The sequence below is a fragment of the Myotis nattereri genome (assembly GCF_964212035.1).
Source record: "Myotis nattereri genome assembly, chromosome: 5".
NCBI lineage: Eukaryota > Metazoa > Chordata > Mammalia > Chiroptera > Vespertilionidae > Myotis > Myotis nattereri.
Window position 1 is genome coordinate 42,429,578 of NC_138080.1, and position 14,879 is coordinate 42,444,456.

General features: G+C 37.3%; 1 pseudogene across 1 annotated transcript; it reads left to right on the forward strand.

The window, feature by feature from the left end:
- The first annotated feature begins 201 nt into the window (after positions 1-201).
- On the forward strand, positions 202-13,942 carry LOC308520227 (3-oxoacyl-[acyl-carrier-protein] reductase-like; annotated as a pseudogene). Its single transcript has 5 exons — positions 202-216; positions 2,104-2,240; positions 4,299-4,434; positions 6,852-6,986; positions 13,764-13,942. The product of its transcript is annotated as a 3-oxoacyl-[acyl-carrier-protein] reductase-like (transcript).
- The last annotated feature ends 937 nt before the right edge of the window (positions 13,943-14,879 follow it).

Consider the following 14,879-nt stretch of genomic DNA (forward strand, 5'->3'; position numbering starts at 1 on the left):
CGCGGCGGTTGAGCTTTTTTTTTCTTTTTTTTTTGAGCGGCGGTGGTATAAAAGTCGCGAATCTGGACAGGGCTCGCCACACTCTGAACTCTTTTGCCTCCGAGTTTCCGGCTCCCCCGAGGTCGTATCGGGGTGGAGTTGTCCAGTTGTGTGTCTGCGGTACAAGCGCCCTAAGTCCCCTTGTTTGTAAAGAGAGCGGGCATGGCCTCTAAGGCTGTGAGGTTTAACAAATGCAGCTGCCCACGTGTGTGCAGACACACCCACGCCACCCCGTCCCGTCCTGTTCCCGCAGAGCGCCTCCTGCCGGTCGTTGAGGCGTAGTTGTCTTGTGAGGCGCCCGGTGAATAGGCACCCGCCCCCCTAGTGCTGGCCTTGGGAGCTGCTTTGTTCTGGCGTCTGGAAGGAGAGCCACACAGCAGCTAACTTTGTATGCAGGGCAAGGGGCTCACCCATCAGGGCAAGATCGCGGGCGTCCGGGAGGCAGGGCTGGGCGGGAGGGAGTGGAGGCTGGAAAGGCAGGCGTGTCAGGCATGAAAAGCTGGCATAGTTTCGCCGAGGGCTGTTCCTGCCTGTGTGTGGATGCCCCAAACTTGCATGGAGATGTTTTGAGTACCAGCCAGTTTTGAGATGTACCTCTTTGCTTTAATACCTCCATAAGCACTTAATTCGTTTTTAAATCTTTTTGGTGACTTTTCCAAGTGGACAATTTGAGATTTTGTTCTGCCAGATTCCTTTTAATTACGTTGAAACCTCAAAAAAAAAATTTTTTTTCCTGTTTCATAATGGATCAGTTGTTTTCCGAATTTCAGTCTCTTGGTGGTAAGGCGGTATTAAGATGCTGCCGTTGGTTTAATTGCTAGGATGGACAGGTGCACCTCGTTCACTACCAGGAATAGAGGCCTGGGGATGCATCTGGTGGCTGGAACCTTTCAAATAACATTGCTTATTGGTTCACCCTAATTGGTTACACTGGTTGGGAGAATAGTAGACTTTCTAAAAGAAAACACACACACCTAAGTTATAGACCAGGGAGAGTTTCAGTGAATGCTTCTTGCTCATATTCCTTGCTATTATGTTACTTTGACAAAGGGGGGAACAAGTGGTGGTCCTTATGGAGTCACGGCAGTCATCATGTTTGCTGGACTAGATGGGAACTGTTGGCTGAGCTTTCAAGGGTTGTTGTGGACCCAACAGCTCTTCAGATGAAAGCCATGAGTGAGAGACAGGATGCTTTGGGCCTTTCATTTCTTTGAGTCATGTTCCATGAGTGGCTTACACCCAGAAGTGTGACTTCCCAAGGATTTACTGCTTTTAAAGGCTCAAGGGCGTACTTCTAGTGTTAACAGGTAGGCAGGGTGTGCCAGAAATAAGTAGTTAAAAAAATCTACATTTCGGAGTGTTAAAATGCTGTATTATTAAATAGAGAGTGCTCTTTGAAGTGTAACTTTTTGTTTTTTAAACATTTGAAAAAATGAACATTTTAGAAAAGAGAAATAACTTGCTTTTACTAAAAAGTTTTTTTTTCATGGTTTGTAGTTTTAGCATTTTTTTTTTTTTTTTTTTTTACAGCTACCTGTTTTATCTCTCCTAATGGTCAGGCTGGAATAATAGTAATAGTAGTAGTAGGAGAAGGAGAAAAAGTAATAATAATAAAACATGTGCCATAATGAAGAAGGAAAATAAAAAATGGAACCCTAGAGTTTATGCCCAGGGCAGGACCAGGAAAACAACTGGACAAAACCTTAAGAGAATTAGACATACATTTCAAAAAAGGAATATAAAACCCAGAAGATTGGTGGATTGAGTAGGTGGGGTCAGTGTGAAAGATAAAAGTATTGTTATGTAAATTTTACAAAGCATTATGAACATAAAAAAGGCTTCTCCCTTAACTTTTTGTTGATTAAAAACAAGTTTTAAGATGTACATTCTGTAGTATTACTTTATTTCTCCTTGTTCTCCACTTGCTCCCATCCCAATTTTATTAGACTGAACTTCTTGAGATCAGGAACCCATGGCATCTTTATCTCTAGGTTCTAGTTTAGCACAGGCCTAGCTCATAGTAGATGCTTAACAAATGTGCACTGGATAATTTTTCAATTCAAGTTACAAGTTAATGTAAGTGGTCATTTGGCATTCAGCTGTGATGATGCCAAAGAACATGATGTACAAAATATACTTGAAGAAATGGAGAAAATTTTAGACCCCATTAACTTCTTAGTAAATGCAGGTGGAACTAACAGGTTGGTCACAAATTGGAATAAAAACTGTGTTTTAAATTTTGGTCTGCCAATCTGTGGGAGCACAGAGCATGTGCCTGAAGGGAATGTTCAAGGACTCTGAGCCTGGGAATCCTAATCAGGCCAAGATACCATGAGCAGGTGCAAGGACACACGGTACACTGTGCCCTTCAGTAGCCAATATGATTGATGTCACTGTTGGCACCAAGTCTTCTTTGTCTAAATGGCATAAAACTAGGTTACTAACCAGCTAGTTAGCTGAACCGGGCTGGAATAGGCTAAGGTGGGAGTGAGAGGAAGTCTCCTGGAGTATGGAGAGAGAGCAGCTAGGATGGAGTGTGTGAAGAAGTCTGCTAGAGAGAGCAGCTGGGCAGGAGAGACAGGAGAGGCTGCGGAGCCAGAGAGCTCAGATACCACGACGATGTGAGGCGGTGAGTCTAGGAGGCAGCATGAGGCTGCTCAGTTAATAGCTGTGGGTACAGAGACTGATGCTGCTTTATGGGAAAGATATATGTTCACCCGCCGGTGTCTGGCTGCCTGCCTGTATGGACTTTGCTGTGAGAATTGTTCTTGTCTGATGGCTATAAGGTCACTGGCTTCAGCAATAAAGACTCATTCTTCTGTACCCACAACCTCTCATTGCTTCTCTGTGTAAGACCCGGCGTCCTAGGAGGTCCAGCCCCAGGCAGAGGGGCTCAGACCCCATACCTGTTATTAGTGAGCAGAGGATAAAGGAGGAACTTGGACTAAGTTCCCAACATTTAGTACAGTGGGCAGGGTTCAAGCAGGAACCAGTCCTGTCGTAGTTGGTTAGGAGAATTTAGAAGAATACATAGACTCACAGCCACCCAGAACAACTCAGAGCACCAGAGCTTGTGTGGGGCTCCTGCCATGTGTTCTGACACAATCCATAGATTCTTTTATTTTGAGGTAATACAATAAGGGTACAGTTCCATCATTTTTAACATTGTAATCAACATGTTGAGCTCTAGAACTTTTCCAGCACTTCAGAAAGCTCTGTCTTCCTAGTTAATAGTTCCTTACAGGTAAACACTATTCTGATTTCTGTCATCATATATAAAGTTTGTCAGTTCATGAATTTAACATTAATGGAATCACAGAAGGTCTTTTTTTTATATTGAGTTTGGGACAGAATATTTGGAAGTATCCTATATAATAAAAAGCTAATATGAAAATTGACCGAACAGTGGAATGACTGGTCGCTGTGACGTGCATTGCCACCAGAGGGCAGACGTTCAATGCAGGAGCTGTCCCCTGGTGGTCAGTGTGCTCCCACAGGGGGAGCACCGCTCAGCCAGAAGCCGGGCTCATGGCTGGCAAGCACAGTGGCGGTGGTGGGAGCCTCTCCTGCCTCCGTGGCAGCACTAAGGATGTCTGACTGACGGCTTAGGGAGCAGGCCTAAGCTGTCAGTCGGACATCCCCTGAGGGCTCCCAGACAGTGAGAGGGCACAGGCTGGGCTGAGGGACCCACCTGAGTGCAAGAATTTTATGCACCAGACCTCTAGCATACACACACACACACACACACACATACTGAGTGGCCAGATTATTATGACCACCTGACGTGTTAGGCAAACTAGCTATAATTTCGCGCTGAAGTTGCTAGAGGGCCAGACCATTATAAATAGGGAAACAGGTTGTTTACCATGACAGTAGAAGTGATTTTTTTCTGAAGATATGGGTAAACAACGTGATTTCACAGCCTTTAGATGTGGGAGATATATATATATATATATATATATATATATATATATATATATATATACATATATTTTGTTTGTTTTTCTAAACAAGGAAGGCTTAGCATGGCAATTGCTCAGTTAATTCCAGCTATTTTGGTTATGTGGCACCAGTTTTCACAATTAGGAATATTAGCTACTCTACCTAAGAGCGGATAGGAAGGTGGCTTCCAAGTCGATCCTTTCTGGCATATCTGTTGCTTTAGTGCCTCTCAAACCAAGTTTAAAATGGGACTTTCTAGGTATTCCAGCTGAGATATGAAGCGCTTTTTATACTCTCCGTAAAAATGTTATATATAGGGATAGCCTTTTAGCAAGAACGAAAACTGAAGATGTGATAACTCAGCTTTATACTAACTTTTAGGTTCCATGCTGACCTGCAAAGCTGCCATGAAAACTGTGATTCAACAACAGAGAGGATCTATTGTTAATGTAGGTGAGTCTTCACCTTTGTGAATTTACAGTTATCTTTTAGTACCCAAAAAATATTTAATTGACTAAATTGTAATGTGTTCATGGGTGAAACTTGGATGAAATGTGTCATCTTATTATCTGTGGAGAACGGATTTGATTAATTGATGAATGGGTACAACAGGAATCACAAATTCACATCTGTATAGTGGTCAAGTAGGTGTGGAATGAGTTGACAGCACCAGGTATTAGAAAAATGACAGCACAAGCCATGTGATAAATGACTAAAGACCCAGCTTTGGTGTCCAGAGGCCATTGGAATGGCAGGAGCTAGCACTGCTCAGATCTAGTAGAATGTTGCTATGCACAAACGTGGTCGGTCCCAGTTTTGCCAGCTGTTTTGATTTTTAACGAGAAATTGGACATCCTGATTTTTATGTGAAACCTAGTTTTTAAAACGTGGAGAAGGAATTGAACATGTTATATACTCAGGACTAAAAATGATGTCTAGAGCAGCTGCCTGGGTCATTGACAAATCAAGTACAGAGGTTTCAGAGAAAGCTTTTAAGAAAAGAAGTAACTTTTTCAGTTTTTTAGCCTGTATATAAGTAACCTATCGTTCAGTTCATCCGACTCACGGGGTGGATCAACTGTGTACTATGTGTTTGTAGACCTTAAAATGCAAAATGATTTGAAATTTTATTTCAATTTGATAATTGAAAATAATGGCATACTACCTGACTCTTAAAAAGCCACTAAAGGGGAATATTTCCTAGTTGAAGTAAATGACCCTATTCTTTTTAATATAGGAAATGTCTTTCCAAACTGATGTAGGGTTTTTCTTTTTTGAAAGTGAGAGAAGGATATTATGCTAAGAAGAATTAGAACATTTTTGACATTTACCCTTAAAAATATGAGATTAATTTTCTTATAAAAGATTAGTAAATGAGCCGACCTTTGTTTTCTAACACAGCCAGATAATGATTTTTGAAAAAATATTTTTATTGATTTAGAGAGGAAGGGAGAGGGAGAGAGAGAAACATCAATGATGAGAGAGAATCATTGATCAGCTGCCTCAGGCACCAGGGATTGAGCCCTCAGCCTGGGCATGTGCCCCCACCAGGAATTGAACCGTGACCTCCTGGTTCATAGGTCAGTGCTTAACCACTGAGCAACACTGGCCCCAGCAGATGATGATTTTTAGGTTCTTGTAAGCTGCTGGTATATGGCCTATATACATCAGCTGGGGTATATTTGTTTAACTCTAAAATATCTCCGTTTTAGGTATATTTTAAAAATCCTCATCATTCCCTTGTCATGCCTAACTTTAGAATTGTGCTAAAAGTAAATGAAATTAGATAATTTAAAATAAGAGAATCTTATTACAGAAAGGACTATTTAAACTTCTAGAAAATTGATGGTATTTCAGAAGTTACCACTTTTGACTAGAAGGACAATAGTATCTGGCATGAACCAAAGTTTTTATAGCTTCCTTTGGCCTTTCCTTCATACCTGTATTTTTCTTTCTTTTTTGTGTCCTTCATATTGCTCTCTCTTCCAAATACCCTTGTTTATTCATCTGCATTTCCTCTGTCTGCTCTCTCTTTTCTCTTTTCTGTGCTTTACTGTTATCATTCTTTGTTATTTAGGTATAATGTAGATAAACATTTTAATCTTGGACTTGATTATAACATAAAAAGTATTTGGAATTTTTCTAAAATAAAATGATTTCAAACATTTTGTGAGAGGTTCTTGCTTAATTTTACAAGTACAGGGGTCATTAGTGCAGAAAATTACTTCTCCACTTATGTTTTGCTTGAATTTATTTGCATGCAGTTGCTATTTGAATTATGTTATTTCATATTCAAAAAAATGAGACTACCCAAGAATCTTTAGTAGGCAATGTAAGTTATAAAACATCACTGAAGGTAACTAAATTGCAATTTTACAAAAGTTTGTAATTGAAGCTTTTCTTAGTTAGATGGACAGTAATTCAAATTTAGTGAGATTTATCTTCAGATGAATTATTTCTTAGGTGGAAATGAATGTTTCCTTATATCTATGTTGTAGACTCATAAAATTAATGAGTCATCATCTAACTTTTTCTGGCTTTAACTTCTTTCTACTGTACATCTTTGTAAATACTGTAGAATTTTTCATCATGCGACCTATTCAGAGATGAGAGTGTGTTTCTTTCACTTAGTGGATCAATTATGAAACCCTGTTTGGCATTTGAGGTTTCAAATAAGCATCTTTCAAATCCTGTTTTCTGTGTATCTGCAGCAGATTCAGACTCTTACCACTCAAGTGACAATGGCTAGAATTCCTAATTTTAGCAAAGGACAAGGTACAATGATTTGTTCTTTGTTTAGTATAAATTATCTGCATATCCAAATAACCCCATTAAATTGGTTTGAATTTGTTTTCAGTTTTTATGTCTAGGAACTATTATTGGTTTAAAAGGAAATGCTGGTCAGTCTGTGTACAGTGCTAGTAAAGAAGGAATCCAGATTTTCATGTGCTCTTGCTAAAGAATAGTAAGAAGGAAAATTACAGTGAATGTAGTAGTTGCTCCAGGTCAGTGAAAACTTCTTTTTTCTTTTTAAACATAATTTATGCATGTTTATGGTTATATATAATAATTGCAAAGATTGTAAGTACATCAGCATCATTAGGCACTTCTCAGCATATTGGTGCAGGAATGTGGAATCTGCATTGTCACTAGAGTCTTCAGTAGCTAAATGCAGGAGGACCTTCCTATGTCCTGACAGGACCTCCATGGCCACACTGCCAGTTTGTGCATTGTCCTCAAAGAGGAGGCCAAGAGTAATGACAGGCTGTTTTGATTGCATAAACCACGTTGCATCTTTTACTGAATGATTATTCCCAAACTAAAATCACAAAAGAAACTTGTACTTTAAAAGTCGGTTATAAATTAAGAATGGCCCAGCCAGTGTGGGTCAGTGGTTGAGCATCAACACATGAACCAAAAGATCACAGCTCGATTCAGTCAGGGCACATGCCTAGGTTGCAGGCTTGATGCCCAGTAGGAGATGTGCAGGAAGCAGCTGATCAATGATTCTGTGTCATCATTGATATTTCTATCTCTCCCTCTCCCTTTCTCTCCCTGAAATAAATAAAAACATTTTTTTTAAAGAAAAGAATGTAAGAATTTCAGTTGTGTGTGTGTGTGGGGGGGGGAGGGGTGGGGAACACAATAAATCTTTATATTTAAAATCTCTGGATAGCCCTATAATCCCCTCTACTTTTAATAACAGTACAATCCAGAGGAAGTAAACAGGGCTGCATAGGTGATATCGTTTGGACATTTCACAAAGTAGTCATGTGATCTGCTCATTACTCATAACTAATTGATCTACTCATTACTCCAGAAAGTCAGTATTTGTACAGATAAAGAATTGCCAGAGGTCATATAATGTTTCTTTTCCAAATAGACAAGATCCCTTTCACTGGACTTCATTGTACCTCAGAGAGCTATCCAATATTCCTGTTAGAAATTGAACACAAAGAAAAATTAGAAGGAAAAAAGATACTTACACAGACTCAGGAGGAAGAAAGATATTTTTTTTTGAAGTCACTCTATGAAGTAATAAGATTTTAAAGTGATTTTGGCAGCAGTTGCCTGTTGAATGACCGAGTGGAAGCTCATTGTGTAATGTGGTGGGGAGGAAGGTCGTAGTGCGTCGTAACAGAAATGAGAACACTTGGACTCTGGCACCAACAAGTTCTATTCCATGTGCAGGAGGAACTGAGATGTCTAAAATCAGACATATTTGGGAGTGGCCAACAGTGAAGATGGATAGAGAGGTGGCTGTTTACTGAATTTTCAAAACAGTAGAAGTCACAGTGGGAAACTTGCAATAGAGCTGCCTTCCTTTAGGGCGGCGGTTCTCAACCTTGGCTGCACGTTAGAATCACCTGGGAATCTTTTTAAAATCCTGATTTCTGGGCTTCATCCTCCGGAAATTCTGTTTCTTTGTTATGAGGTGGGGGCCACAACATTAGTAACAAAGAAACAGAATTTCCGGAGGATGAGGCCCAGAAGTCAGGATTTTGAAAAGATTCCCAGGTGATTCTAATGTGCAGCCAAGGTTGAGAACCACTGCTTTAGGGAATATATCAGGAACACTTGTGTTCTTGTTAATCATGAAGGAAAACCCAAGCCAAGAGAGAGGCAATTCACCTGTAAGGCAGAGCAAGTGTGAAATCAGAGACCCTTACAGTGGTTCTCAACCTTCTGGCTCTTTATATACAGTTCCTCATGTTGTGACCCAACCATAAAATTATTTTTGTTGCTACTTCATAACTGTAATGTTGCTACTGTTATGAATCGTAATGTAAATATCTGATATGCAGGATGGTCTTAGGGCGACCCCTATGAAAGGGTCGTTAGACCGCCAAAGGGGTCGCGACCCACAGGTTGAGAACCGCTGAAAGTCAAGCGGAACCTTTTTGTGCACCTGCTCCTTTTATATGCTGACTTTGGGTATTCCACATCACTTGAAAATATTGTTGGATTAAATGGGACACAAAGCCAATGAACTTGGTCTATTTGTAACTGGTAATCAAAAATATTAAATCATAATGACCAGAATTATAGTTTAGGTTGTTATAGCTAAAGAAAGTCTTCATTTTTTTATTTATAGAGAAAGGAGTCATTAATTGGCCTATTAATTGGTACTCATAGATTGACATCTGGGTAGAATAATTCTAAAATGACTGTGAAAAGAATCATGTAATGAACGTGACTACAGAAAATTCCCCATACTTCATATTATCTTTAAAATATTTATGTTTAAATATTAATTATGGGAAAATGTGAGGTGGAAAGGACCTTGTAGCTCATTTATTCCAGTCATTTTTACTGTCTAGAAGACGGGACCTAGGAGAGAGTGACAAGCCAAAGGTTTATGTCAGGACTGTTACTAAAAGCTTTATCTTTTCATTCCCAGCTAAGGTAAGCTTAAAAATAACGGCCCCGTAGATTTCCTTTGTGTCATTAGAAGGTTTTTCAGGTCTTTTTTTTTTTGTCCTTTTATTAATATGGCTTGTCTAAACTATCTGCAATTATCCAATTTTGTAGCTTTTACCTTTATATTACTTCCCTTTTACCAAGTTACTAGTTGATAAAATTGCCTGGGGTAGTTAAGAGGGTAATAAAAATGTGCTAAAACTTGAATCTACCAGTATCACTCATTAGTTGGTGTGATAGAAATTTTGGTTAGGTATTTACTTGACTTTTGAAGTAAATGAGTGTTTTCATGAACCTCTGCCAGTTAGCCATGGAATTTTGTGCTAGCTTACTGTAGGTATTTAAGAATTGATTACCTATGTTAAGAAAAGACATTTTGTTTAGTTTATTGGTTGTAAGAAAGAGTAAGTAGGAAGTAGACTTTGCCACCTTTTCATTTCAAGTCACTAATGGCTGCAGCTTGGACACTAGAGTTGGTGTTTTATTTGGCACTGGTGTTGAAACAGCAGGGATCAGGGAATGGTCAAATGTTCTTTTTTTATTTAATTTTTCAAAAATATATTTTAATTGATTTCAGAGAGGAGGGGAGAGGGAGAGAGAGATAGAAGCATTAACGATGAGAGAGAATCATTGATCAGCTGCCTCCTGCATGTCTCCCACTAGAGATAGAGCCCTCAACCCAAACATGTGCCCTTACAGGGAATCGAACCGTGATCTCCCGGTTTGTAGGTTGACCTCAACCACTTAGCCACACCAGCCGGGCTGGTCAAATGTTGATAGCCCTTTTGCTGTAGAATGCCCCTGCATCCCAATGCATTGTTTTGTCACAGAGACTGGCTGAATTCAAGCATTGCAAATCCATGAACATTTGATAGACTGTGGTTTAGATACAGTACATCCATTTAAAAAAAGAAAAAGAAAAGGATAATCCAAAAGCTGCCTGCCATCTTGGCACTGCTTTGTGTTTGTGTATGCTTTGTACAGCCTGATTGATTTTAATGTTAGCCTCATTTCTGTGGAGAATAGATCATTTGTGGTTTAGAACTTCATGTGTTTCCTTCCTTCTCTTTTAGAGATTGCAGTGGTGTGGGTAAGGAAGAGTTAATTTTAGGTCATTGTGATTTAAGAGCTGATAGTTTAAGGGCAATGTAAGTGTTCTTAACGCATAATAAATCATTCATCAGGCTTACATATGGGAGTGTCTCTTATATTCAAGGGCTGTGTTAGGTTCCAAAATTACAAAAATGAATAAGATACTCTGCCACAAAGAGCTAAGTAGAGTGGGAAAGACAGACATATAAACAAATAACTACAGTGGCATGTGATGCATATAAAGATACATGTATGATGCTATGGAAACGCTGAAGAATGAATGCTTAATTTTGTTCGTGTGAATTAGTTGTCAAGGCAACAGGCGAAATAGTGGGAATGCAGTTTGTATACAAAGGGAAGTTTTATGAGTGTTATGGAAGTGCGTTTGTATGTATAACCGTTTCTAAAGATCTTTTCAGTGCAATTTATACTACACAAAAAAACCTGTTTCTAAAATTGTGACTGTTCAACAATGGCTATATATCTTTAGTAGGTTTCATAGTATGAATATGCTTCATTGGTCAGAAGCAAAGTATAAGTTGAACTAGTACAATTAAATTGATTCCACCATAAATTGATTCTATGGATTATTTATTAACTTTATTTTCAGTAGTAATTATAATCATATCCTTTATTGGATCTTTTAATAACATGACAAATATTAGAATTATGGATTATTAATTATATATATTTATTTTTTTGTTAATCTTCACCTGACGATATTTTTCCAATTGTTTTTTAGAGAGAGTGGAAGGGAAGGAGGAAAGGGGGAGAGAGAGAGAAACATCAATGTGAGAGAGACATATAAATTGGTTGACTTCCACACCCACCCCACCCAGAGATGAGGAGGGAACCATAACCCAAGTACATGCCCTTGACCGGTAATCGAACCTGCCACCTTTTGTTACATGGGGTGATGCACTAACCAGGTTTCAGGTTGGATCCCCAGTCAGGGCACCTGTGGGAGTCAACCACTTGATATTTCTCTCACATTGGTATTTCTGTCTCCTCCCCCTGCCCTCCCTCTCTCTCTCTGAAAATCAATTTTTTTTAATATAGTTTATTGATTTTTTTACAGAAAGGGAGAGGGATAGAGAGTTAGAAACATCGATGAGAGAGAAAATCGATCAGCGGCCTCCTGCACACCCCCGACTGGGGATGTGCCCGCAACCAAGGTACATGCCCTTGACTGGAATCGAACCTGGGACCTTTGAGTCCGCAGGCCGATGCTCAATCCACTGAGCCAAACCGGTTAGGGCTGAAAATCAATTTTTAAAAAATCCTCATAGACACAGACAAAAGTATGGTGATTACTGGAGAGAAAGGGAGATGGTGGGAATTAGAAGAGGATATAGGGGGGATAAATGGTGAATGAAGGAGACGACTTGTGGTGGTGACCACACAATAAAATACATAGATGTTGTATTATAGAATTGTACACCTGAAACCTATGTAATTTTATTAATCAATGTCACTCCAATAAATTCAGTTAAAAATAAGTAAATAAATGTGCTAAGATTTTCTTTCAGTGAAACACACAATATAAATAATTGCTATATTCTAGGCCCTCATTATAGATCATTTGAAGTTAGTACTGCGCATCTTTTTTCAATAACTTTTTTTTCTAAATAAAAAATAACATATATCTCTTGTAGACACTTAGGAAAGTACAGACAAGTAAAAGAAGAAAATAATAATCATTACCTGTAACTCTAGTGTCTAATGATAATCCCTATTAATATTTTGGAATATATTTTTCCAGTCATTAGTATAAGCTTTTTGGTGTTTGTTTTTTAATGTATTTTTATTGAGGTGTGATGACATATGTAACTATATTACTTTCAGGTATAAAGCATAATGATTCTGTATTTGTATACATTGTGAAATGATCACCACAGTAAGTCTAGTTAACATTCCTCTTCTAACATGTTACAATTTTTTTTCTTGTGATAAGAATTTTAAGGTCTACTATCTTATATACTTTCAAATATACAGTATTAACTATAGTCACCATGCTGTATATTATATCCCTGTGACTTACTTATTTTATAACTGGGAGTTTGTACCTTTTAATAGCAGTGTAACTAAGTTTATTGGTAACCTACTTTTTAAATATACAAATGTTTTCTTTTATATTAAATGTTTTGCAGTGGAATCATTTTAATGCCTCCACATTGTTGTGTTGTGTTGATGTACCATGATTTATTTAACTAGTTCCTTATTGAAACACATTCAGCTTATTTCTAGTTTTTGTCATGGGCTTCATGATAGAAAAATCTATGATTATTTCTTACAAGACTTAAAAGCAACTGTTTAGATATTTGTAAATGAAAACCTAAGGCAAGGAAAAATTAAATAATTACATAGAGTGTATAATAAACCTTTGGCTTAGTACAAACTCTTAATCCAGTGCTTAGTTCACTTTTAACCTGGTATTTAATTTAATTGATTTTTTTTGTTTTTTTCCTTCTTATTGAATTTATTGGGGTGACACTGGTTAACAAAATTATATAGGTTTCAGGCTCACAATTCTACCACACATCATCTGTACACTGTGTGTGTGTTTACTACCCCAGTCAAGTCTCCTACCATCACCATTTTTTCTCCATTACTTTCCTCCACTTCCCCCCACCCGTCCCTTGGCAGCCACCACACTATTGTCTATGTCCATGAGGTTTTTTCCTTTCTTTTTTGTGAAACCCCTCCACAGACATTCCACACCCCCACCCCTGAGAGCTGTCAACTTGCTTTCTATCTATGAGTCTGTATCTATTTTGCTAATAAGCAAAATTAATTAACCTGGTATTTTAAATGGCAGTATATTTAGGTTGATTTTAGTTTGAGTTATAACTAGTTTCATTTTAACACAAGGCAATTTGGAAACTGTATTTTTGATATTGCACATTGAACTTTTACTTCACATGTTATGTCTAATATTAATCCATTTATTCTTTATGATTTTAAATTTTTTAATATTTTTCTAATTATTCCTTTTATGAAGACTTCTTAGTTGCTTAAATAATTGAATAGTGAACACTGATTACATAAGTTAAGTATTTTATTGGTAATGTGTGTTTTTATATCTTAGATTAATCACAAGATTTTATTAATAAATCTATAGTCCTTACATATATCTATAATGCAAATCATTTAGGAATAGTTGCTGAATATATTACATAGTACTTTATACTACAGAACTTATTTTTATCTGAGGTTGAGCAGCTGTCTTAGTATCTACTCTTTTCTACTAAACAAACATTTCTCTTTAGGATTTGTTCATACAGATATGATGAAAGCCTTGAATGAAGAACATTTAAAGAAAAATATCCCTCTGGGGAGATTTGGAGAACCTATTGATGTGGCACATGCAGTTGTGTTTCTCTTAGAATCACCCTATATTACAGGGCATGTTCTGGTAGTGGATGGGGGATTACAACTCACGATGTAATTTACAGATTTTTCAGATAGAATGGTGATTAGAATCAGGCACACATTGTTGATTAGACAATCACATCTACATGGGTGACATTTGCTAATCAAACCTATTCATGCTACAAATGTTGATTTCTACCTTTTTATGTATATATCTGAAAAGAATAATGTTTGACCAATTGTATTTTCTAAGTGGTATGTACCTTACAGACTGTAGTGATTTAAGTTTATAGACATTTTTCAAGTGCTATAAACAGATTTTACCTGAATTTATATATTTTGTCTCAAAAGTGAGAAAATTATGAAGTTTAATTTTTAGGAGTTATTATATTAAGTTGAATGAAGTTAAACCTTATGTGCCATTGTCAAAATAAGAGTACTTACAGAGCATTGGTTAGTTGTCAATATTTTAGGCACCCTGCTAAAGTTAAACATATTATTTTCCATATGCCTTGTATGATCAAGGTTATGCCTTTCAACCAGTTTTATTTTTTATTTATTTATTTTTATTGTTTTTTAAATTTATTTTTATTGCTTAATCAACCAGTTTTAAACAAGTTAAAAAAACAACAACCCAGTATTGGTTTAATACAGACATGAATTTAGAGTCGGTTTCCATCCCCCACTCGAGTGGCATTATCACTGATTGAGCTGCTGGGCAAAATAGTCTACAAACATAAGTGTAGTATAGTTGAACGTTCTGTAGAAATTCTCAATGATGGTGAGCATTAACTCTTAAGGTTTCAGTATCTACCTAATTGATTTGATCAATTTAGGAAGTGGAAGTGTTGGTTTAAAAAAAAATCTATGGAAAACTCAGTATAACAACTATTTAAAAATAGTATAAAACTAATGACATTTTAAAAATTAAGAGTATTTCAATATGATTCTTACCCTAAAATTTTAGATAGTAAACACTTAATTAATTATGAAGAATCATAAGTGATAAATAT